General features: G+C 29.7%; 1 protein-coding gene across 6 annotated transcripts in view; it reads left to right on the top strand.

Annotated features, from left to right (window-relative positions):
* LOC134726902 (interleukin-6 receptor subunit beta-like) overlaps positions 1 to 27606 on the top strand; it is a 97520-nt gene that overhangs the window by 48116 nt on the left and 21798 nt on the right. The window contains exons 6-7 of one of the 6 annotated variants that reach the window (XM_063591317.1): positions 1896 to 1959; positions 25004 to 25293. The gene's annotated coding sequence lies outside the window, so the exon portion shown is untranslated. Of the gene's footprint in view, positions 1 to 1707; positions 1960 to 17462; positions 17630 to 25003; positions 25294 to 25325; positions 25707 to 27606 lie in introns of those variants that run through there. The other 5 variants (XM_063591312.1, XM_063591323.1, XM_063591306.1 and 2 more) reach the window with 5 other exon arrangements.

Below are 27606 nucleotides of genomic sequence, written 5' to 3'. Positions count from 1 at the left end.
GCTATCTAGCTGTCAGTTCACATAAACTAGCATGTTTTTATGATATGAATACAAGATAAGGGGAACGTTTTAATCCAATTTGTCATGAATCTACATGTCTAGCTTCTTTAATGTTACACACCTGAGAAGATGAAAGCTTAATTCATCAGCACTTCTTTTTGAACTGGTTGGAAACAGATGATTCACTCATTTAAAAACTTCTGAACTGGTAGTTGGAAAAGATGATTTGCTTATAAACAAAACTCATCAAAAACACAGAAATCAATTTATGGATCAGTATTTGTTTGAAGGAGTACTATTGCAGTTGCTTCCTTCTATGACACTTTCAATATTCCTTTTGTAAAAGTTTTAAAAAATATCCAAAACCAAAGTTAAATGAAAATTTTAGAATCCCCTCTGCTATAATTTTTATGCCCCACCTATGATAGTAGAGGGGCATTATGTTTTCTGGTCTGTGCCTCCGTTCGCTTCAGGTTAAAGTTTTTGGTCAAGGTAGTTTTTTGAAGAAGTTGAAGTCTAATCAACTTGAAACTTACTGTACACATGTTCCCTATGATATGATCTTTCTAATTTAATTCCAAATTAAAGTTTTTACCCCAATTTCACGGTCCACTGAACATAGAAAATGATAGTGCGAGTGGGGCATCCATGTACTTGGGACACATTCTTGTTTAAGTTGTTTGACTATTATTAGTTACTAGATCTTAGTAAATTTGCCATATAACTGTATATGATACAGTGTGGGCTGCTGATTAAAGTATCTAAAAACCTATGAAAATTAGGGAATCACGAAATTGGTTCCTTTCCAAAAAATATCTATTTTGAAAGATCTTTGAAAGTTATAAAGCACTTTTGAGTTTTCAAATAACTAATTGTACACTTAAAATTTTAGGATCCAGCATGATTTTTCAGTTCTTAGACATGATAGATGTCATTATATTAATGGGGATCTATGTATTAAGGTTTTACAGAATAGAGAATTGATATGGGCCTAAAAATAAATAATGAAGATGGATAGGCCAAAAAAAAAAGAATAGAGAATAACTGGGTTCTAAAATATAAAGAAACACAAAAGAGAAAAGAAGAGAAAAGGGACCTAAAAAATTATCTAACCAAAATGAAGAAAGGCCATATCATATTTAGACTCTGTTGTGTTTGACACCCTTTCATGATAATATTTGTATGACTGTATGTGTATATATATGTACAAGGCTGCATTGTAATCAACAACATTCAATCTTGTTTTGCACTATTTGTATGCATACAATCACATATGATATGGTCATTTATTAGTAAATACTATGCAACTTGTTTATTTGTGGTACACTGTACTAGATGACGGACAGCCATTTCATTGTGAAAGTGATTCTCACAGTCTGGTAACACCTAGCACAACCTATTGTAAACTTTCTATACAAACATAACAAACCTACGGTACAGTTTTTCATTCACAATTTGACATAGTTATCAGATTCTCATTGAACTCTTTCTTTAGTTAATTATTTGCCGATTTCCTTGAACAGGTTTTTACTATAGCCTCGAATTTTACATAGTCTTACAATACATATATTGTGCATGTAAAAATATATTTGACGTGTTCCCATTATCAAGATTAAATGTTTATATGATCGTATAAAACTTATACACCTGAATGAGCCGAGCTTTTAATACAAAGTCTTTAACTTGAATTTAAACAGTGTGTTCACAATATTGACTTGAATGCTTTTGTATGGTTCTAGACATACATGAGGAGTTTATGAACTTCTTTCAACGTTATTGATATGTTTTGATGAATTCAGATATTTACATGACAGAGTTTGTTCAGTGTTACACGTTTATACATTCATAAATTTTGTCGTATTTTACACTTTTAGAAAAGTTTGGATTTTTTCCAGGTCACCGGAAGCAAGCTGTTATATAGCGACGGATGAAAATTATCGTGAACTTAAATTCTGAAAGGTAAATTGTTATAAAGCATTTGATTCTGGGAATACTTTGATTTGTGCTTGATTATTTGTTCATATGTACTCATACTTATACCAACTTGAATATTTGTTGTTTTTAAAATATATGTAAAAAGTAAAATCATGTTCAAAATTTAAATGAAATCATAGAAACCATTCATATGTAAAAAAAAAAGTTTTGCTTACAATCAGACAACTTCATCGTGTGGACTTTTTTCTATATTACGTCTGAACAAATAATGCACAAATCATGTTATTTTATGTCACGCTGCTCAGCTTTGTAATATTCTATGTCTGGAAGTTGATTTGTTTTCACAAATAGAGAAACCTTATAAGAAAGATATTGTTTGTTCTGACTTTCTTGATAAACATGTTTTGAAAAATGTGATTTATAAAGTGACATAAATTAGAACTTTTAATTTGTATTCAGAAATCGGTCAGACTTTTTATGGTACAGGTGAAACTAGGATTTTTTCTAAGTAATCATTTTGATGAATAATGACTATGTTTAAATATTTGATAATTACCTGGAATAAGTGTTTACTAAATACAAAGGTGTACCTTTATACTTCTGCATATATACATACAGTGTAAATAAATATTTGATGCAAGCATAATCTATAACCCTACTATGAGCAGACAACAATGGCCAAATTACACCAATTTTTGCATCCACTTTTGTCAGGTTTATTCTGTCTAGCAACCTAGCAATAGTTATAGGAAATTTAGAACTGAATATGAATCCAAGATTATGAGAAGTTTGGCATCAATGTGACAATGACAAAAATGACACCAATTACCAAAAGGCATCTTGTATAAGGGGTTTCCACATTATAAGCAATAATCCTCCCAAATTGTGCTTTTTAAAATTCATTAGAAACTGTGACAGCTTAGCCATCAATACTATATTCTTAAATTAACAAAACTATATAGGTTTTGATAATCACTGAGATTAGGTTGTGACAAGCACATGTAACCCTATTCGATATTTTGACCCTCCCCCTTTTTATCTTGATCATTGAACTAACAAACAGTACATAAAAGGATGTTAGATAATAATCAGTTGCGGTAAACGAAGCACTTAATTCTAAAATAAAGTTTGTCAGAAAATCTTCATGTGTGAAGTTATATATGTCATTAATTTTTTATTTAGATGTGCCCTCAAGAAAAAAATATGTTTTTTTGCTCGTTATTGAAGGTTGTATGGTGACCCAAAGGTGGTCACATCCTTGTCCTTTTGTCTTTGATGAATTGAGTTGTTTCATTGCCAATTATACCACATATCCTTATTTGTATTTGTTTGCACCATTTATATGTAAATAGTTATAAACTAGATTGTAAAATATTTATGGGAAAATGTATATTACAGTTGTTTAATATTTTAAGGCTATTTATTATTACAACATTGATATTCATACTCTTAAGCTGATATTGTAGACGCTAAAGAAAAGTATTAGGCCACATTAATCAATGCAAAAATTTGTACTTTTTATTGAAAATAATCTTACCTAACAAATACATTTAATAAGTAAACAAATTAGTGTCTTCACGCATTATGCTTTACAATATTTGTTAAAGAGCATTAACTAACTTTATGTCTGAATCGTGAAAAAAGATTATGGTATTAAAATTCGTCTCTGTCAATGTTATGTAAGCAAAAATACATTTAAGTTTCTAAGGTGTCGGGGAAATTGTACTATGATATGTAATTTGTCTTAAATCATTGTCCAATTTGATGTCTTGAGCAATCTTCCTAAATATAAAGGTCGGATGAAGTTTCAAATATTTACAACCTAGTTCCTCTTGAATTAGGCTAGGGTATTCCCCCTGACACGAATCAGAAGCTTATATTATGATATATGTATATATTGATATATATAATTGAATCTGTTTTTCCTTGTTTCACCAAAATGGTAGTTCCTCTTATGATGTTAAGGTAATTTCTTGTACTGTTGGCTTTTATTCTTTCAAGTGAGTATTGGTTGATTTTGATTTTATTCAAGTTATTTTAAGATTTTAAGTTATAATAATTATTAATGTAATACCATGATTTTTTAGTTTTTTAGTGGTTTTTTTCTCAGAATGAGGCAACATTCACTGGATAAAAAGTTTTCTATTGTGAGCAAAACATGCTCTAAGAAGAACAAGATACGGGGAAAGGTAACTAAGACATCAACCCAATAAAACAAATAGTCATCTATAGGGATCAACAAACCAAGCAAGTAGGTCACAAATGTCAAGCTCTAAATTGTCTTGTTGGGAATCACTTGAACAAAAACTTATAATAAAAGATCTGCTATCAATAGAAAAATAATGATAAAATGACAAAACAACCTTTAAATATAATGTGGAGCTTTTGGGGGAGAGGAGAGATAAAATATTTTGAATTAAAGAGCCTAGCATTATTTAATTTTTGATTTGTTGTAATAATGTAAAAGTACTTTGGATTGCTGCATGTCAACGTCCCCCCCCCCCCAAAGTAGTTGTACAAATAAACCATTTGCTTTGTTTGACCCAATTTTTCCAACGAACTTTCACTACTGGAAGTTAGCAAACAACAATCAATCCACAGAACTAAGCTAATTGGTTTAAAAGCAGCTGTTTCATTATAAAGTCTGAAAATAATTTACCTTTTCAATTTTTGTTTGATTTTAAAGGGGTAAAGAAAGACTAAATTTTAAAATAAACATTTTCCATTGAAAGGGACATTGTTTGATAACTGAAGTAAATATACCGTGAACGTTCACTGAACTTGCTGCCACGAACGACTCGGTACAGTTTGATTAGTTGTATTACGATCAGAAATAGACGTGTCTAATAATAATCTAACTATAATCACACTAACAAACAATAACTGACTTTTTGAACTCTCAGAGGTGTCGAATAAAAACACATTTAAGCACACTTTGATCACATTGTCCTTATCGTGACTGAATCACCTAAAATCTTACATATTGTTCAGTTAGGTATAAAAAATAATGGTGTAAAACTTGGGGTTAGGTGATTCTTAAATTTTCTGCATCAAAATCTTATTGATAGTCAAAGATTCTAATACAGTAAACAAAATGATTTTAAAATGACAAAAATGGACCTGAAATCTGGACAACTTTTTGTAAGTGTTTTAGATGCTTTTGGTGGTGATGTATAGTGGCAAATATTACATGCAGTATGACGCATAGTCAGGAAATGAGATAAGAATATGAAGCCTGCTTGTACCACAACCTGACACATAATTCTGACTTTGAACAAACCTGCTTGTTGTTGCTTCTCCTAAAAATTCCTAGATGCTTTACAAAGGTAGATTGGACCCATTTTAAAGTCTTTTTTAAAGAAATTTTCTAGATTGAAGTCTTTCAACTTGCATGTACTCCAACACTATTTGTCATTTCAACATTGATTACAAAAACATTTACTTAAGACCATTTATAGTGTATCAGTTGAGCAACAAATCTTGGATATACTTTTATATATATTTCCTAGATGCTTTACAAAGGTAGATTGAACCCATTTTAAAGTCTTTTTTAAAGAAATTTTCTAGATTGAAGTCTTTCAACTTGCATGTACTCCAACACTATTTGTCATATCAACATTGATTACAAAAACATTTACTTAAGACCATTTATAGTGTATCAGTTGAGCAACAAATCTTGGATATACTTTTATATATATTTCATTGTTGGTTTGCTGATTCATTGTGTATAATAATAATGCACTCCCCCATCTCCTTGACATCATGTTTTCAAAGGATTTTCACACTATATGAAAATAAAAAACCAACAGACATAATTCTGTGAGTAGGTGCATTCAAAGAGAGTAGATAAATATTAAAATTGTAATTGTGCCTTATCTAAATGTCAAACTGATTGTCAATTTGTAAATTACGTTAGCATTTCCTATATGCTCTAAATTGTCAATTGAAATTTTTGAAACGTAATGATCTGTTTCCTGCCCCAGCTTTTTGTAATGGTGAATAATTTACGTTGAATGTCAGCTTGATTCCCAAGCCATGCGGAATGTACCCTGCTGATAAAACTAGATTCATTTGTTAAGTTTCTGTAATGCACGTTTCAGGAGACAGATCCGTTGATTTGACGGATATAGAAACTGGCATGAAATGTATTTGTTACAGAATGGTTTTCCCTGCTTGATATCACTGAAATCTACATATAACGAAATTAACAATGTATTAGTCAACTAGACGACTTCATTTTAAAATGTTTTCAGAATTTTTAGTCTGTGTTTTTGTAAGGGATTATGAATTTAGTGAATTTTAAAGAAACGAAGCACCTGGTCCATTAAAGCTTTACAAGGTAGACGTAAAATGTAAACTCTTCAAAAAATATGTTAAGCTTTTATTTATTATGACTGAAACGGACCAAAGTTTGAATGCATGTTATGTCTATATTTCAGACTAGACACTTGCATACCATTGTTACTTATAAGGAGATTTTATAAAGTCCTTTTGTATATAAGCTGTAATGCTATGTTTTGGGATATCAATATGTCAATATTACTTTATCAAATAGGGATCTATAGGTATTAAACACTGTTGGTAGTAGTTATTGATACTTATTTAATAATGTGAAACTATTGTAGATACGAAATAATGGTAACTTATACTGAGAAAAGTTATAATACAAAAAAATAGATTTAACTGAAACTGAATTGTTTTGATGAATTTATATTTTATATTGTATAAAAAGAGAATCATACATATTTAAAGTGACATTAAGTATATATTTAGTAAAAAATTCTGTAATTTGACTATATAGGATTCACCTGTTTAAGATACAAAGACCAATTGTCATATATGTGTGTGTTACAACGTTGTTTTCTATGTGATGTTCCACATGTTTGTTCATGTTTTTTTCTGACAACAACAAGATAGATATAGTAATTGAACAATATTGGGATTTTTATTTTTATTTTGTTTTATGGGGAATTTTTTGTGTGACTTTTATGTTCTTAGGCAAAAAGTTAAACATTTTGACAAGGTATTGTATATAATGGATGGCTTTATCATTATTTAATGAATTGCCTATTATGAGTGATTTTAAACAAGCTTTTCTTCATTCCAATATAAAGATTGAGTATTTGTTATAAAAAAAAATAGGGCAAAAAGATACTTTTTTAAGGCCATTATGTTTCTAGACCTTTTAACAACCAATGTAAAATTGGCCTGTTTTCATTTAATTTGGTTGGATAATGAATTTAAGCTAATTTGCAATGTCACAAAAGAATAGTGAGTGAGAGAGTTACACTTTAGATAAATAGAAAAAATTCTATTTCCCAACAATAAAAGAATGCCTAATAATATCATAACTAGAAATGACGGCCAAATTTGGGCCTCACTACTCCTTTAAAAGTCATAAACAAAATGAAAATAGTTCAGGGAGAAAGTGTAGAAATCCATCAGAAGTAGGTCACTGTAAGATTTTCTTTAATGAACAACATCTAAGAATTTCTTTCCTCTTGTTGTCATCAATAAACTTAGCCTCTAAGCTGTTTAAGAAAAAATCATTGACTGTCGTTCAAGCTTCTTATTTTTTCGATCTTCAAATAATTTCTTAGAAAGTAATATTGATCAAAACAATTTCTTCATGAATTTTTTCTTAATTTCTTGTCTCTGGTCGTCGTAGCGACTGAGTGTTTCATAAGTGATAGTTCAGCATGCGATGTTAGATGAATTTAGGATTGTCTTCATAATCTTTGTCATTGACAGTTCTGATCAGCTGACAAACGAGAACGTGTACACGATGGTGACAGATAACTCCAGCCGATATTGATTTTAATCATCTGTTCATAAGGCTATGTAATTAAAAGTAAATCTTATATGCCCGATTTTTTCCTCATTGCTATATACAGTGCTACGATTGTTGCAAACAATGGATAACTCAATCAAGATGGATTATTTTGTGAATTTCTGAAAAACTAGGAAGAAAAAAATCTTTGCTGATGTTTTTTCCAGTTTGAATAGTGAGTACGAAAATTTTGGAATCTAGATTTTTTTCAAAAAAAGATAGGAATTGTTATTTTTTACACTTTAATTTCTTTTAAATGCTACAAATATTTCACAATATATAGCTTGCATGATTAAAGAAGGTGATTTTTTTAAAAGAGGAGAAACTAATCGTGTGTGTTTTATTGTTCATTGCAGTTACATTTTTGTTGTTGTTGATTTTTACACAATCTATCCTCACGAGTGACTGTTTTGTACTGTTAAATTGATTTGAGAATGATAAGATTGTCACGAACAGTTAGTTTTTTATTTTCTTAAGTGGGCTTTGTTTATCCTTTAAAGACTGCACGATTGGAATCTTCCGATATTTGTGTCACAAATGAATCGAGGAGACAGTTTCCTTAATTGATTACATCGTCGGAAAAGAAAGTAATTTGCAGATGTGACTTCAGGCTTTATGTTTTGTGATAATTTGTGACGAAATTGCATCTGTTCTTTGCATAAGTCTATAGTGTCTTTCGATCTGACCAGAGTTTTTATTGTTTCTAAAATAAGGCAAGTATCATGCAATCTCTTTAGAGTAATTAATATATGTTTACCAAGTTCTTTTGAAGAAACATTAATTTTTTTGAAAGAATATTTTTTTTTTTTTTTTTTTTTTTTTATTATTTTTGCCTTGAAAAAAACATGAGGGAGCAAAAGCTGTCATATTGGCTTCCTATGTAATATTTGAAAAGATGTCACTGTATTTTTTTGTAATGGCATTTGGTAAATATGTGCAAATACATGTACATTGTATATAAGTATTTTTAAAAGTGCACAAAGATTGCTTTATTAAACATTCCTTTGGACTTAAAAGGTTTTGATTGTAAGTTTTTATTTTTAATTAAAATGAAATACATGTATTAAATTCGATCAAGTATTTTTAATTTCACTTTTAATCTCTTAAAGTATTTAATTAATTTCAATTACTGAAATAAAATTCACTTTAAATGCATTTGGAAGGTTTTAATTTACAAAAGTATTATGCTTTGATTTATATAGTCAACATTGTTTTGTAAATATTGCAGTTAGAATTTAATCTTAGGATATAAAATATTCATTTGAAAATAACCAAAATAGAATTACAGTGTTTAAACTTTGAGACAAAGATTTATAATTCATTATGTAATGATAATAGTGTTGTCTGGATTTGATGCAATGTTTCAAGAAGAAAAAAATGAAATTGTAAAAGCATTGTCAATTCATTGTATTGATCGGTCTAAGCCAACATCTTATTATGGTTAATTGGACATGCAGCAGGGTCTCCAAGCTACAATTTCCCTTTAGTAATCAGTTTGATTTAGAAGTCCTGTCTTAATTCGGTTATACATTAAGATGTCTAACAAAGAACACGGGAGAAAATAGGAGAGAATTCTATCGAGAGTGATGGATTAGTGATTTTTCGACATTTGAGGTCAGACTGAAAGCCAAAATAGCATTTGGAGAGGGAAAAGATAAAAACATCAAAGAACCGAATTAGTTTAAGGATTTTTTATTGTCATGCTTCTAGTGTCTTGAATTAGATTAGTTGAACGGATTCGATAAATTTTTGGATGTGTATTGCATTATACTAGAAAAAAAGGTTATAGTTTGGTAAATATGATATTTTATTGATCTATTATGTTTTCCTAAATGTGTTATTTTATTATTTATTTATACAAAGTTTTACAAATAAGTTCAATTGTTTTTAGGTAAGCATGGTATATAAAGAATTCAAGCAATTAACAATAAAAAATCAATGAAATTTTTGACTGAATTGAATTTTTTATTTAGATAGGAGACAATTATTAGATAATTTAATAAAAGGTAAAATTGATTTAGTCTAGTGTTTGTCTACTAATATATGTCAATAAACTTCAAAGAAACTCTGTACAGATATAGGTCAGAATAATTGACTTTCTGTGAGAGCCATCAACAGGGAGGCAGATAATCCCAATGTTGATATATATACATAAAGTCTATAGTTATACTTATAAGATAGGATTTTTGCTCTATAGATTAAGTGTCAATCTTTTTATAAATGTCTGTTTTTAAAGGTTTCTGTTTCATGTATGTCTGTCACACTCTGCCCTTAATCATCTCTTTTGATAAGTTTATTTGTTTGTGTTCTGAGTGCCACACCAGATCTAAGTGGTTATTTGATGAGGGGTGCATATTTGTTAGTGGATGAGCTGGAGTAAATGAATCAGAAAAAACACTGCACTGGCTTTCTTCTGGAAATCTGGCAATTCTTGTCAGTTAAAATCAAAAGTCAAACGCACCTTTCCATGGGTAGGGTTTGAACTATTTATAGAAACCTGAAGAGACTGGACAGGCTGATACTATCACTAAAGATGAACTTTATAATTGATAACTTACTCTGAACTAACAAACTAAAGTTTTTATTTGCTTTTAATTATTTGACTACACAATTGTCTTTAAAATGGAATAAAAGCATGTAAGGCCACACCAATTTAATTTCTTGTTCTACGGATTTTTGGACTCCAAAAATTGGGGCGAGCGAGCGATTTGAAAATTTTAATAAAAAAATATTTAATTTGCAAATTTTTGAGGCGAAGCTTAAAAAGTAAAGGCGAGCGATTATATTTTTTTTTTGTAAACATAAAATAGTAGGTTTTGACTATATTAAAACTTGATTTATCACTTGTATCTTGACATTTCTTTAATTTATGAAATATTTTTTCCCTGTTCAACAAGAAATAATTGAATAATTAAATCTGGTCTATGTATGTGTGACTGACAATGAGACAATTCTCCATCCAAGTCATAATCAGGTTCAGAACAACCCCTTAATGTTATGAATATCCCTTTTATGAGGGTTCAAAATATAAAAGTTATAATATATTTTTGAGTAAAAAAAAAAAAGTACAAAAGGGCTTATATTTTCCCAAAGAACTATAATATTTGGTATTAAATGGTCAAAATATGTCCAAGAATTTTGTAATATTCCTGGACTTTAACCATGTTAACACATTTACTTTAACAGTTTAATATTATTCAAAATAAGTGGACCCATCCCTCTTTTAGAAAAGTTGTTTAAAATATAATGTATTTCTCCTCTTTTTGAGTAAAAAATTCTAAGTTGTCAAAGGTTTTGTATAGTAGCACTGTGCAAATCCTTAGTATTTCTATTTTCATTTCTACAACAGACTGAACAGTAAACATGGTAAAATGACCGCTTCAAGGCCCTTGTCCCAACCTGATAATTAATAACAAACATAGGTCAAAGTACGACCTTTTACACATTGCTTTGATCAAGACCAACCAGCAAGCTATATCAGACCACAACTTAGTAGGCCTATTGTACACAATTCGAACAGAAAAACCAACGATCTAAATAATATTTCCAAACGGGAAAATACCAATGAACCACATCAACAAACGATAACTGCTGAACGACAGGTCTCTGAATCAACCAGGACAGGTGCACAAACCTGCAGCGGGTATGACGGTCAGCATACATTATAATTGCAGTTGAAGGCAAATCCTTCAGAAGTTCTTTGAACTTTATTTTAACAACGAACATTTTTTTTTAATAGGGAATATAAGTTAGGGGGAAAGAAACCAACGTTTTGTTCTGTACTGGTATTTCTATTTATATCGGAGCACTCACGCTTGGAATAAATTGGTTTCATGCCGAAACAAATATTCTCGCAGATATTTACAGTGTTGTGGGGTGCTGATAGGTTTTAAATCGTTATATACAGGCTAGACTGTGATTTTAAAAAACAAATGTTGAGATTTTCATATAATATTTACAAAAAAACGGTGCGGGAAATGGACATGATTTCATTTCCGGATGCGGGAAGCGGGAATATAATAAAAATAAAAAAAATCTGTTTTGAAAAAAACAGGTGCGGGCGGGTCCGTCGAACAAGGAATCAAATTGGTGTGGCCTAAGTATAAATAGAAAAAAATAATGGAAATAAATAGTCTATGCATTTTTACTTTTTTTTCTCTCAATAAAATAAAATATTATGACATGAAACACTGTTTCCGATTTTAATGAAAGAATATGTCTTAAACTTTTCGTTGGTTTACCTTTTAGTAAAGGAAGTATTTTATAATAAAGGAAATGGTTATATTTTCTAAGAAACTGTTCTATACAGGAGCATTGACCTGTTATATTTGTGTGTTTCATAAAAACAAAACATTTTATCAACGTCATTATCTGGACCACAAATGGTTATTTAGCATATTTAATGTATTATCTTAATAGGACTTGCGGAAAGGTTGTTAAATTTTGATGTATTAATCATATAAAGTTATGAGCTTCTGGTTTACCGAATACATGTTTTGATTGTATCAATAAGATTGTTTTTATGTTAACATAAGTCAAACACTTTTCTAATGATTGAAACACTGACATGACTATGATTTTTTTTACTGGACATCATAGAAATCATAGTCATCAGAATGATTTATGCTGCTCATGACTACACATTATTGTTTACATCTTTGAAAAACATTCTTTTTCATGGGTATGGATAAAAGTTACTTAAAATTAACATGTGATATTCCAAAAAATGTTCATATTAAGTGAAAAGCACTTCAATTGTTGTAATGGACACCTTCTTTGTTGCCATTACATTCTGCAGAAAAGGGGGGATTGGAGGGGATGTTATTCCCAATTCCTGGAATGATACTGGGTAATGGCTGAATCCTGAATTCCACTAAGAATAAATGATTAGTTCTTCAGTGCCCGTAAATGTAGATCTAAATTCCTGCTACAATAATGGATTGGGGTATATGTAAATCTAAATTGCTGCTACAATAATGGCCCAATCCTGAGACCCAAAAAGATAAATTCCACCTTCGTGCTTGGTTGCATTGGTCTGCAGTCTGTTGTCAGCACACAAATAAGAATAATTATATTACCTCAGCTGCTAGACTAGCTATAGCTACTACCCTAAATTTTAATGGCTAGACTTACACATTTTGTGGATATATTTTGGTTATGTACCCTATATCAACTTTGAAAAATACATATAAAAATATTTTTTTCTAAAAAATAAATCTACCAGGATACAAGTATTCTTAATTGTATACCTTAATTGACAGTGTTTATTGATTGACATCAGGTTAATGTATGTAAATAAGGATATTTATTCCTCAGGTTTTTTTTCCGTTAATCCCTTTCACACTGTATTTAGTCCCCCTTCACACAATATTGTTGTTCTGTACAAATTAGCAACTCAAATGATATTTTCTCACATTTTACGTGGAAATTAGCAAGAATTAAACACCTGCATAGATTTACATGTTTAAAGTTTATACATATTAATTAACAAATGATATACTTTTCTTTGCTATAACCTTTGTGGTGAATTATTAGATCCATATATCACTTTTTCTTGGATATGTACAACAACAAAATTAGAAACTGTTCAGGTTTACAGATTCTCTAAGTTATTATGTACTTTAGCATATTTTCATGGAATTAAAATTAGAGTTATGCATTGTTAGTGTATGTAAAAAGATTCATAATAGTTCTTTCGTCATTTTCAATAAGACTTTTTCTTTCATTATAATTTGAATGCATAATTCAATTTGTAGTTTCATTTAAGATATTGGTTAATTTTAAATAATGTATATATGAACTGAAATTGTGTGTTTTGTCAAGGCTTTAAACAGTCCTGTAAACTAGAAAAAGAGAATTCATATCTATTTATAATTATTGCATTTCAAAGTAAAAAAAAAAGGGGGGGATCATTTAAGGCAGATTATTGAAGTTCATAGTATGTTAGGCCTGTGTTTCATCATTTGTATTGCTGACAAATTAGTTTATAGATATGCAAATATGCAATTCACCCTGTAATTAGAGATCTATGTGTACAAGTTGTTCCCCTTAGGAGGTACAATTTTTAATTGACAATGAAAAGCTAGCAAAAAAAGCAAAGTTATCTGTGCATAAAATGTATAATTTGTGTAATCTTTAACTTTTTCTAATCTTTTAATGTCATTCAACTTTTTGTTAAGCTTAAATATTATGATTTCAATAGGGTTTTTTTCATTAAAAAATTGGTTAATGCCTACATGTTACTGTCGACTTATCATGCTTAATGTATGGGCTTCATGTTATCCATTTCTAAGAACCAGTCTACAATTTGCAACTTGAGGTAAATTGTGTATTAGCAGAAACCAATCAGATTGGCAAATAGACAATTCCTGCTCAAGAAACAGGTCTTAAAGTATATTGGCTGTCAGCACAGCCTAAACAGGATACTGAATTAAGCTGTCAACAAGACCTGCCATAAAACTGAAGATAAAATGCCTTAAGTCTGTTGATATAGATCTTGTTTTATTGCTTATTACTGTGTAACAATATGGATATAAATTTATTAAATTTATTATATTACCTTGCATGTGCAACATTTATCTATTTTTTTTAATAAATCTGACATGAATCAATGTTTGCTTACATCCTCATATTTTACAGTGTTGTGACACTATGAATGAAATCCTAAATCGGCTAATAGCATTTTAAATCATCCTGTAGAAATTAATAATGCCAAGACATAAGGTTAATTATTAGATTAAGGATCGTAAAACATTTATCTTTTTTTTTTTTAATATATCTGATATGGGTCAATATTTGCTTACATGGTCATATTTTACAGTGTAACATGACGCTATGAATGAAATCCTAAATCGGCTAATAGCATTTTAAAACATCCTGTAAAAATTAATAATGCCAAGACATAAGGTTAATTATTAGATTAAGGATCGTAAAACATTATCTTTTTTTTTTAAATATCTGATATGGGTCAATGTTTGCTTATATGGTTATGTTTTGAATTGTTGACGGACACTATGAATGAAGTCCTAAATCGGCTAATAGCATTTTAAAACATCCTGTAGAAATTGATAATGGCTCAAGTTAAGGTTAATTACCGATCGTAAAACGTCTCTTTTTACCTGAAGGTAGAATTGATCAAAGCTGGAACTAAATGATTATGTTGTATTCATGGTAAATGTTATATTAAACAATTTATTTACAAGGTTAATATCATATTAAATATAGAATATTTCTTTAATGGGACAGTGAATTTGTTAGTAAACGGCTATAAAAATAAACAAGTTATCTCAGGTAGAGAACTGGTAGTCTGCCGTTAGATAATTAACCTCCTGCGACCTATTGGGGTTAAGAATGCACTTTTAGCTTTGTGGTCCCGTCAACTTTCATTAATTTTAGATGATGTGTTATGGGGCAATATCTTACAAGTCTTTTCCCCTTGGAGTCAAAGGTGTAAGCTTTGATTTATTATTTGACTTTGCCACATAATAAAAGATATAATTTGACAGGATAACCAAAAAGAATCAAATATTAGCCTTTAGTATATTCTCTTACTATAAGGCTGATTTTGTGAGAAGTACTTTTGATTTGGATATCTTCTACAAGAATATCAATAATTGTCATTCAACTTGTTCCTTTCTCATTCTGTCGACAGTTTTTATACACACACACACACACATAACATGGTAAAGTCAAAAGTTAAAAAGCTAGTACAAACTCGATTAAAATTTTCATTATTACCAGAAGATTTTTTTCGGGAAAAGAAACCCATGGTTTGTATTCAAAGCCATTGAATGCAAAATTTGTGAATTCACACAATTTGTATAAAATTAATTTATGTTTGTAATCATTGTCCATATATGTATGACTTTTTTCCCAAGAAAATTCCCATGGATTATTCTAATATGGTACTTTGGTCATAGAAAATAGAGGGAAAAAACATTTAATTGTTAATAATGCTTGAATTATACATTCAAAAATATTCAGATTATTGAATTTGTTACCTTTCATGTTCTATGTCGGGTAGTACTCATAACTATGGGAAAAGTCACATTTGTAGTTTTAATAAATTCTGTTGACCAAAATTTTGTATTCAGAACCGATATTCATCTGTTGTTGACCAAGGGTGACTGATCTCTTGGTCAAATCTACTTTATACAATCATCTTTGGCTTTCATCAGCCTTTGTCCAGTTCACCCTTGATTTAAAATTTTTGTGGTCTTTCGCCTACAATTTCATATTGATGATGGAAGTTTTTAACAAACTTGACTAGCTTCAGCCCTCGCACTCGGTATTTTATATTAAAATGTTACATTTGTATATATAATTGCTGGGACTGTAGCCTCTTGGTCATAAAAGCTGAATATATTTACATAAATAAATACTTATTTAACTTTATATATATAGTGCTTTTTTTAAAATTTGTAATGTTTTTTTATTATTATTTTCACAGTCTAATGTTAATAACAAAGGGATTGGAAATTTATATAATACTAGAACACACCCGTGATATCGCGGGTCTGTGACAGAATTAAAGTATATAACTATGCGTATGCCTTATTTTGGTATTGGTATTGTCATCTGATAAAGTCCTGCCGGTTATAGGATGCACAGTTTTCTCTGCTTTTAAAATCTTTCTGTTTGAACCCGTCGCCCTGTAACCTATCAGTTATTGGTAATATTTAAATTTGGAAAACAAAAGGGGACTGGAATGGAGTATTTTGTATTCAACAATATACAGCAAAATTCGAAATACAACGTTTGGTGGTGCGCCTGTCAGATGCCGCGGAAACGTACAGATAAAGTAATAGGTAACAGGTGAATATACTATTGGTATCGGTGTCGGATTCGATCCGGAACTTCTTAATTATTAGCAATATTAATCACGTGGAAAACAAAGGGTTCTTTAGTGGTGTAATTTTTAATCAACACCATTGTACTATATTAGTTATATATACAGTTGAATTCTTTGATTCATCGTTTTTACGTGATGACGGCTGACAAATTGGACCTCGTAATTTTAGTATTATAGAAACAAGACAGATTTGGTTCTGTGATAAATTTAAACTTCAGAAGCATTCATAGATTGTTAAAAGTTTATTTAAAGAAGTGTTTCTTTATCATTGCCAAAATCTTCTTTAGAACATTAATGAAAAAACCTAAGTACCTCCAAAAAAAAATTCTTTTAAAAAAAGTCACAAAAGTCTGAGAGTTATTCATTTCTTATTGAAGAATAAATAAATTATACTGAGGTAAATTTGTGCTAAATTTAAAATTGTGTTTCATCTTTGTCCCATTTGGTCAGAGAAGCTAACATTTAGTTTCATATGGCCTAACAGTATTAATCTCATCTTTATGTCCTGTAACTGTCTGTCAAGATCAAATTGTTTTTCTTTCTATTCTATTTCTTTTCTTCCTGTCCCATAATGATAAATAAAAACATCAGATAAGGACTACATTAACTTTAAAAGGTCCCAATTTGTAGAACAATACACAGATACGTCAATGGTAGGAAAACAAAACTGACATATATTTCAAAACAAAATCATGTCACATCTTAGCTACTGACAGATATATAGTGTAACAGTGTCTCAGGCCCTGAGGATGTTTTACAATAGCAAATATTTGATTAAAAATCTCCTTTTACACACTTAATAAACAGGTTGGATAACTTTTACCTTTCACAACCAGACAAAAACAGCTCCGGGCTACCCGTAACGTTTAAAGGATTCGTTGCAACTGTGTTGGAATTGATGACAATAGAAAAGTGTGGATTTATAGCCGATTGGAATTACTATGATAATCTGGTAAATAATCGTTGACTTGACATACGTAAATATGTGATTATGTGATTTAATGTCCTCCACGGTAAGTAAAAAGCCTTTATTATACTGATCAGATTAACAGTTAGGTATCATTGTAATTTATTATGACAATTTTACATAATGTTAATGTCTGACTTTGTATGTTTGTGGCAAGTTTTTAAGTTTTTGACAACGGAGAAAGGTAAGGGGAAGTGTGTTTGTATTATTTTCACCATATGGTGCTTGATTTTATATGGAAAACAGGGAAAAAAAGGTATTATATGTTAAATATATGTATTCCACAAAATGTAATGAATTATCTCTTTTTTGAAGGAATGCAATATTAGTTAGACATTTTGCATACATTTTTAGAAAAAAACATATTTTATCTTTTTTTCATTTTCATTTATATGAGAAAATGCTTTTGATTTTTCAACAAGGTGGAATTCAGTGTTAAAATGGATCAGTGGATACAGAACAATTAATTAAAATTCTTTCATGCATTTAACTAGCTATTAACTGCAAATTATTGTCTGATCTTCTGATTAGGACTTATTATTTTACTTCCTTGTGCGATTTAATTCTTTTCTGTAAAATCATAACCTTGTTTTTGTGTAAAACAATATGCTCTTTCTGTTCATTGTATTCAATATAATTATCAGATCAAAGTGTTTTAACACCAGAATTTTGGAGACTTCTTGCATTCTTTTGATTCTATGTATATTTTGTTTTTTTGAAAAACAATAATGGCAAAAGTTCACATCTTTTGACGTTTTCACAGTATCAGATATAACTCTAAAAGTATTAAATTTCTTAGAATTAAAAGTATTTGTAATAATTTAAACAATATCTTAAACTTAAAACCCTGGCAGATTAAATGCAGATTGAATTGTCTACCCTGTTGTTTCACTAGGCATGTTCTAAACTAATTGTTGTGGTATTCAACTTTGGTAATATGACCCAGAATGCTTTAGATTCTAAACTGGTTAGCATCACCCCATTGAAGGATTCAAGGACCAATATAATGGGCATTGGGATCAGAATTTAAAGATATTTCAACAGGAAAGAAAGCTGTATTGCATGACACTTTTTAGAGCCATCTGTTTAGTCTTTTTTTACAGGGGAATTAAAGCAAATAAATCATTGCATATGATATTTTTGACCTCTTTCATAAATTTTGGCCCCATCATCTGATCACCTTAAGGTTAACATATGGTCAGGTGACATTACCCTGAAGTTGATAATTTGTGCAGAGGATGATATAATCATGCGGTACGTCTAAACACTGCTAAGGACTCCTTAGTGCACTAAGGACTATACAATGCCACTAAGGACTAGAAGGACTACTGTTATACGTGTTAATTTCACATATTATGTTAAAGATTGTTATTTAATGCATAAATTTCAAATTTAACAGAAAAATAATCATAAATAAAAAAGATATTCAACATTTTCTAGGCACGTGCCCATTTTTCTTTGATATACCGAAAATCAATGAACCGATTGACACGTGCCAAATAATATAACAACTGATTAAACAATCATATATTCTTTAATTTAAGCAATTAACAATTGTATCGAAAAGATTTAATACTTGATTATTATAATAAAATGTGTTATTCTTATTTAAAAGTTAAAATGATTAAAGGACAAATAATTTTGCTTTTGTTTCATTTATTTCCCGTTATTGTTATTTGCCATAGGTTTTAATGTTGATGTGCGCCAACTAATAAGTAAGGGTGTAGTCAGCTTGGTAAAATTTTTATGTAAGAGACATGAAGACAAAATGAATATATATATTTATAACTTTTTTGTTTTTATTTTTATTCCGACAAAGATGCGTTGCAAAAGGCTTCACTAAAACATGAGTAAATTCCGAAAAAAAAACACCCTATAAATCATGATTTTGATTTGTCCACTTTCTATTACTGCTTTATATTTACTAGTACGAAAAACGATTGAATTGATAAAAAATCATGTGGCGTCCTTGGGATTTATCAAAACCACTACTGTAGTTTTCAACCAGTTTGATATCAGTTTACAAAGGCGGTACTTATTAATTTGAAATTGTTTGACATTTGTTTTGTTTTTTCGTCTAAAAGTAAAAGAAGTTAAAAAAAATCATTTAACGAATTTTTGTCAGATTAGGTTTTATTTCAAATGTATGAAAGAGATAAATGTTTTACAAAATGTTCCACAGTGTTTAGTACATTATTTACAAATTATTTTCTGCATTTGTTAATTTAAGGTTAAAGATATAATGTTAACAGAAAAAGAGAGTGCTTTGAAAAATTACTCACCGTTGAAGGCCGTATGGTAACTTAAAGTTATTAATTTCTGTGTCATTTTGTCTCTTGTGAATAGTTGTCTCATCACCAACCCTACCACATAATTTTTTATATTAGTTGCAAAAAATTATTATCGTATTGAACTCGTTTTTGTCCATGCAGAAAGACATTGCTCAAACGTGTTCTTCATATGATAATAAATTTTGAAAATATACCATAGCATACGCACAAAAAAATAATTTCTGTCTAAATCCGTCTGTTTACTTGTAGCTTGCATTAAATAAGTTTGGTTACATGTAGTAAATATTTTTTATCAGATGGATTTTTTTTGTCCTCAAATACATTGCTCAAACGTCTTCATATGTACTGTAAATTAAAAAAAAAGATAAAATTTTGAAAAAGTACCATAGCAAACGCACTAGGGTGGTTGCACGTAGTAAAAAGTTTATTATCTTATCGATTACGTGTTGTCCAGTAATACATTGCTTAACGTCTCCATATAAGAAAATAAATTTTGAAAAATGCACCACAAGAAACAAAATAATGTGTTTCGGCTCCATACCTGTTCGAACGCATGTCCGTCGTCGCCCGTATTCTGTCATTTATTAATATGAACATCAAATTAAAAAACTTTCATTAGATATAATATATTGTTCTGGAGACAAATTTATTATTTACAAGAAATAATTACAAAATACACTTGAGAAAAATACTTCTTCATTCTGAAAAAAAACCCCACATTAATAGTATTTCAACAACAATTCATTTCATTATCCAACTTTACCAATCTTGTCCATTAAACACAACAAATAGCATGATTCCCGTGTAATAAGTTGTGTAATTTGACACGTGTCAAACGGTTCATTGATTATCGGCACATCAAAGAAATACGGGCACGTGTCTAAATAATGTTGAATATCTTATTCATCTATGATTATTTTTCTACAAAAATTGAATTTTATGCATTATATATCATTCTCTACCATAATATGAAAAGAAATTGTATGTAACAGCACCCCATCTAGTCCTTAGTGGCATGTTATAAGGCCTTAGTGCACTAAGGACTCCTTAGCAGTGTTTAGACGCACCCATAATCATGTGACTGTAGTGTGTAAAATGACATAGATCCAGCTTAAATCAGACTATCTTAGAAGTAATGCAGTTAATCTGGTATCTCTTAGCAAAACTATAGACATTTATGTCTCTGCAAAAACCTATTTGAATAGTTTTATAATACCTGTTTTTACATTTTTTTTTAAATAGTTCAGCTCTTCTGTGGTTCATATTTTGTTTTTAACTCTTTTTTTTTAGCTTAAACCCTTAATTATTTATTTGTCACCATTTGTTTTATACTGATTAAATTTATTTCAACAAAATAAAAGGACTTGTATAAGTGCCAAGAATTTTGAAGTAACCTACAAAAAGTGATGGTACATTTTCCATATAAGGTAAAGGATTTGACTGTTGACATGTATTACTCACATCAGGTCTTGTTAACCAAATACTATTGTCATAAATGTTAGTTAGTACCAGTTAGTACTTTAGTACTTGGTAAATACTAAAGTCAATTTAAATTTTAGTCAGCTGGTGTTAGTTCCTTTAAAATTTGGTCTCTTCCCAGTTTTAAGTATACAATTAGTACCTAACTTCATTGCTTCAACTCATCAACTTACACCACAGATCTAACTATGCAGATTTGAAGATAGGAATGACCAAGTTTCAAAAGCAGTGGTATTAGTCACTGGTCATTGTACAACGCCCCCTACACACCTTTAAATTGATGATTGCTACTTAAGGAGGCTTTTGAGTAAACGTTGAACCATTTAAATTGTAATTATCAATATAATACCTTTATGGTTGTGTAATAAACACCCATTGTGTTGGTCACAATATAGTTTATATAACAATAATAGTCATGCTCTAAAAATATAAAGTTGTTTGAGTATTAAAGGAAGTAGAATACAAAAGCATTAGTATTTATCTTTAAATCTTAGGTTTTTGGAATAAGGGCTTTGTTTACTAATAAAGTTTGATAAGTGAATTCGTTCTGAGAATAGGGTAAGATCTAATTTCGCTTTGTGTTAAAATTATGAAGCTACTTCATGGCCTGAAAAAGTAAGGTTCTTTTTCGTTTTGTCTTAAAATTGCTTAATCAAGGATTTGTACGGTGTCACTATCAAATTCTTGTATTAATTTAACATTGCTTTCTGTTCAAGACCAAAGGCAGTGTAAAAAGTGCCCTATTTTGCCTTAGTTGAAGTTTCACATAACTGTGTTTTTAACTTAAAGTAAATGAAACATAGGTGGACAGTTTAAAATGGAAAATGTCTTTTTAAATTATTATGAATTTCTCAGATTCTAAGATTCTAAGAAATGGCATACAATTACATTTTCTTGAAGGATTGGCAAATTTTCAATTTAATTGATGGTTTGATGATCATTTCAAGGATTTTATTATTTAAACCTGCTTCAAACATCTTTTGGTCATTTATAATCTGAAACCTAAAAGATAGCATTTTTTTTAAACAGATTATGAAGTTCAACAAATAGTAGTATTCTTCTCCTATTACAAAATAGCACATTCAATTATGATTATAGGAATAATCCTATTAGCTGATTAATAAATAAACTGACATGATCTCCTATAGGAATAAGACTTATTTGTATTATTGTAAAAATTTCACACATTGTCCAGTTGGCAGCCTTTTGTGTTGGAATGGTTCCACTTGAAACATCAGAAAGGTAGCAAAATAAACAGTTATTGTATAAAAAGCAAATATAAAATTGTTGATATAGCCCTTATTTATCTTTAAATTAAACAGCTTCTTGTGGCAGATAGATTGATTGATAAGTTTTGTATGGAAAGGTGTGATGCCAAGAGGCCAAGAGCTAAATTCTGTATAGTATGTGTTTAAGCTTGTTCGAATAATAGATTGAAATAAGTAAAATCAAAGAGTATTGGAATCGATATGTGTTAAAAATTAAAATGTTCAATAATTGTATTAACAGGACTTGTTGGCCTATAGGTACTCAACTGTATATCTTTGATGTAGAGTTTTTTCTAGGCATGAAATTTTACATTTTTAAAGGTGTTTTTGTGTTTGTTTTAAATTAAATTGCAGAATTATCCAGAGCTAGAATAACTTTGTTGTCTATGATCATCCGCAGTGTTTAAAATTGATAGGATTTTTTTTCTACCTTCTGTTTTTATAATTTATTTTCTATTTTCACTATTTGAAATCTTAAGTTTGCATTGGAAATAATTGCTTTCAAATCATCATAAACATGAAAGAGAGAGTTTTACGAAAAATATAATTAGTCTAAAACAAATATTTCTCAGGAAATAACTGGAGACATATTGCTTTGTTCATTTTATTAACAAAATAATAGCCAGAGCAAATTAATTTCTGTAGCAACAAATCTAATAATTTGTTTAATTGATTTTCAATAGCTAATATATCATGTTTAATAACGAGAATTTTTGTTATCAGCAAGGTGTTACAACATAAAACAGTTTACAATTTACACAGAGATTAGCATATTTAGATAATGTATTTGACTTTGTAATTAACCTATTTGATTAGTCACCTGGGTCGTTAGCCATGTTGATTGCTCTTTATTGATTAATTAGACTACCTGGACGACTTAATTAAGTGTGTTGACATGCAGAGATTTATGTATGAGCATGTTATTGTGTCTTGTCTGTGTGTATTCTGCATGAAATCCACATGACATGTTCGTATATTACAGGGAAATTCTTTGATGCATATTTGATTAGTGTTTGAATTTTAATTAGGCATCTGTAGTTAGATGCAATACGGAAAGGGAATTTTAACTGTAAGTTTGTTTTGCAATTACATGTAATTTATTTTAAAAAAAATATTTAATTTAGAATATGATTTTTTTTCTTTCTTATTGATCGAGTAAATTAAATTTGAAAATTCTGAACAAGGTCAGGAACTTTGCTAAGAAGCTTATATATTTCAGACATTTAAATATAAGTATATATTGCATTTCATCTATTTTTAAAAAGATTAAATTTTAAATATGAATGATGTTTTTTCCTAGAGAGTAAATTAAATTGGAAAATCCTATATTTCATCAGACATTTAAATGTTATAGTATGTGATAGAATCAATCTATTTATAAAAGATTTAATTTAGATAAATGATTAATATATTGTTGGTGTATATTATTTATACATACAGCAAGCATTAGAGTGGAATACTTTAATATATCATTCAGATTCAAAGTATATAGTGTTATAAAATTTATCTTAAATCTTTGAAGAAAAAATTTCAAATTTTTCATTTGTATCATTTGTGAAAAGTTTGCTTGATAATTTTTTTATATAACATTCTCTACTTTGACAAAATCAGACCGAGACAGAATTCAAACAAACTTGGTATTATAGATATGAGTCATTGTTTTTTTTCTGTTTTACAAGCTTTGAAAAGGTTTTACATGTTCAGACTGATAGTATCATAACCCCAGACACTACCCATGTAACAACATTCTTGTTGAAATGGTACACTCGTCTCGTTTTCTTTATTTTCGTTACAGATTGAAATTTGATTTTATTTGAAATGTTCATTTAATATACAACTGTTAAGGGAGTTATATCCACATATTGTGACATCGGTTTTTTGAGAAATAAATCGTTTTAACATTTGACATCTAACAAGCCTATCTTTGTAATTTTAAACGATTTAATTTGTATATGGTTAGTTCAAAATTGAGCTGGGAAATTGAGTGACATTTTTTTGTGTTTACAAATAAAAAGTAGAATTGAGTTTATTTAGTGGACTTTAGTACAGATATATATTATATACTACATGTACATGTAGTTTGTCATTTTATGTAACACATACAGTGTAATGTTGTTTGTCAAGCGTTGACATTTTTTGGCGTGTAGTTTATTATGATATGACAGCAGCTTGGTCATATAAGGTGAACGTTTTCTTGATAATTCAACTTAAATGACCGTATTTCTCATTTGTTTAGTTATATTAATTTGAGGATTGATGTTTGTGGTAGCAGTATTTAATTAAAAGGGATATACTCTCACGAAAGTCAGAGACATACTTTCTCCGCAAAAGTGAAGTGAGGTTGAAATGTCAAATTTTTAACACCTCTCCTTTTTTTTTCAGACTGAACCAGAAATTGGACCTGTGAGTTTGTATATTTTAAACATCCACAGTTAAACTACATCAAGATCAGGTAAATTAAAGGAAAATTACCAAACTGACATTTTCACACCTGAATGATAGGAGGAAACTGTGAAGTAAACTAGACACACTAAAGGATAAATATTCTGTAATTCCAATAACATTTGAGGAACTGCTTGGAAAATTTACTGATTACTCTTCAACACTGCATGAGACCAGACATACCCTTTGAGTGCCTCACCTGAGTACTTGATCTGATTAAATCTCCTGTGGTGAGCCTCTATTGTTATTATTGATCTCTTATTGTTATATTGTCATTCATTAATGATTGTAATAGTCAGTGCTTTGGACAGAGTGACCAGTGGTCAGATTTCACCTGGATTTTAGTTAAGGCAGGTGGGATGTATATTACACAGTGGAAATAAATACCTGTATTGTCAAGTTGTGTTTACTTTCTAATGTTTCAAAGTGGATTTGTAATTTAATTTGTACCGAATATACAAATATACTTTCAAGTTCAGTGATATTTAGTGTCGAGGATTAGGAAAAAAATATTCTAGCGGTACTGATATAATTCTTTATATTAAGGGTATCGAAAAATTGGACCAACATCGATATATACTAGTAATCTATATCTATATCGATACATAGTGCTGTATGGAGAGATTATAATTACATATTATTGGTAAGATGCAATCTTTATATTAGGTAGAATATTTCATAATGATTATTGATAAGTTTCGTTATATAAGATTATTATTTTGACAGAAAACCTATTATTTCCCAATTAATTATTTAATAAGATCTTAAGACTTAACATAATTTTGAATGAATAGGTTTAGTGTACATGTTTTGGGAATCGAATTTTCACTTGACGGAACTGTGAAAATTATCTTCTTTTAATTTTTTTTAATAAATGTACATTCTGTTCAAATTATATTGAGCTAATGATAGCCTCATTGAACATGATTAGTGTGGTTTAGATTTGACTTAAAAGTGTGATATCAGTATGAATGAAATTAAAACATTTCTTACTGATATTCTGTATAGGCAATCTATTAAAGATTTATACTGCCAATATAGACAGGCCCGTAGCCAGGAATTTCCAAGGGGGGGTTTGTTGGACTCACAAACTCCACCTTTAACAGTCTCAATTCTTACAGAACAATTGGCTTTAACAGTGCTTATTTGTTTTCAAGGGGGGGTTGCCGAAACCCTCCAAACCCCCCATGACTAGTCTTGTCTGAAAGTCACTATGCTTGAAGTTGAGTCTGATTTAATTGGTTTATAGTGACTTTATACAGAGACAACTTACTAAATAGTCTACCGTATGTAGACTCAGCTTCAGACTAGTATAAAATGCATAAAAATAAGTTTGCTTTTAGATTCTGATAAATATATTTTAGCTTCCAAGCTATCTTAGCTTGTTAAAGGCAATTATGAGTTTGCTGATGGACAGAACACCAGTTATAACATTGAACTTGATCCATGTTACATAAAATTGAGAATGGAAATGGGGAATGTGTCAAAGAGACAACAACCCGACCAAAGAAAAAAATAACAGCAGAAGGTCACCAACAGGTCTTCAATGTAGCAAGAAATTCCCGCACCCTGGAGGCCTCCTTCAGCTGGCCCCTAAACAAATATATACTAGTTCAGTGATAATGAACGCCATACTAATTTCCAAATTGTACATAAGAAACCAAAATTGAAATAATACAAGACTAACAAAGGCCAGAGGCTCCTGACTTGGGACAGGCGCAAAAATGCGGTGGGGTTAAACATGTAAATATATTTGCTTGTGAATTTGAAATTAGGTGAGCCATTTCAAAATATCTGCCATAAAACAGCTATTTTACAAGTGCTTTTAAGATGCAGCAACATTTAAAGCTCAATGCAATATGCACAATTAGGTCTTGCCCATGAAATCTGTTTTTAATATAGCTTTATGTATTATGTAATAGGCAGATGATATAAAAGTAATGGATAATAAAACCTCTTACAGACTGTTTGACTGCATAAACCAATTGTTACTAAAGCATTATCATCCTATAATATGTCATAACTTTGAAATAAATTGTAATGGGATACAAACATGATAAAGTTGAATGTTTAAGAATATGAAATTCTTGTAATACTATAATCCACCATAGCAGTGAAAATATATGGGATAAAAACATGACAAAGTTGAAAGTTTAAGAATACAAAATTCTTGTAATACTATAATCCTACATAGCATTGAAAAAATGGTTATCATTTGGACCTAAGTTACTGTAAATACTTTCATTAAAATCAAATAAATGAAATTGTATCTGGTATAAGAAGAAATGAGATAGAAAGTTACACCTTAAACAAATAAAGTTTTGATAACCAAACTGAATGTAATCTTATAACATTTCAATTTCGTTACATATCTTAATTCAGGCAGTCTTCAGTGTAAATTTCAAAATAGATTTTATTTTTACTGTTTGCTTTGCCCAGTAGCAGTTTTTTCCTACATTTTTTCTTTTAAACTTGATAGTAGAAGAAAAATAAGACACACATTGAGCAGATGCAAGTATTTTGTGTTTAACTTTAAGCAGATC

The sequence above is a fragment of the Mytilus trossulus genome, chromosome 1, assembly GCF_036588685.1.
Source record: "Mytilus trossulus isolate FHL-02 chromosome 1, PNRI_Mtr1.1.1.hap1, whole genome shotgun sequence".
In the NCBI taxonomy this organism is placed as follows: Eukaryota; Metazoa; Mollusca; class Bivalvia; order Mytilida; family Mytilidae; genus Mytilus; species Mytilus trossulus.
This window is presented reverse-complemented; position numbering and strand designations above follow the sequence as displayed.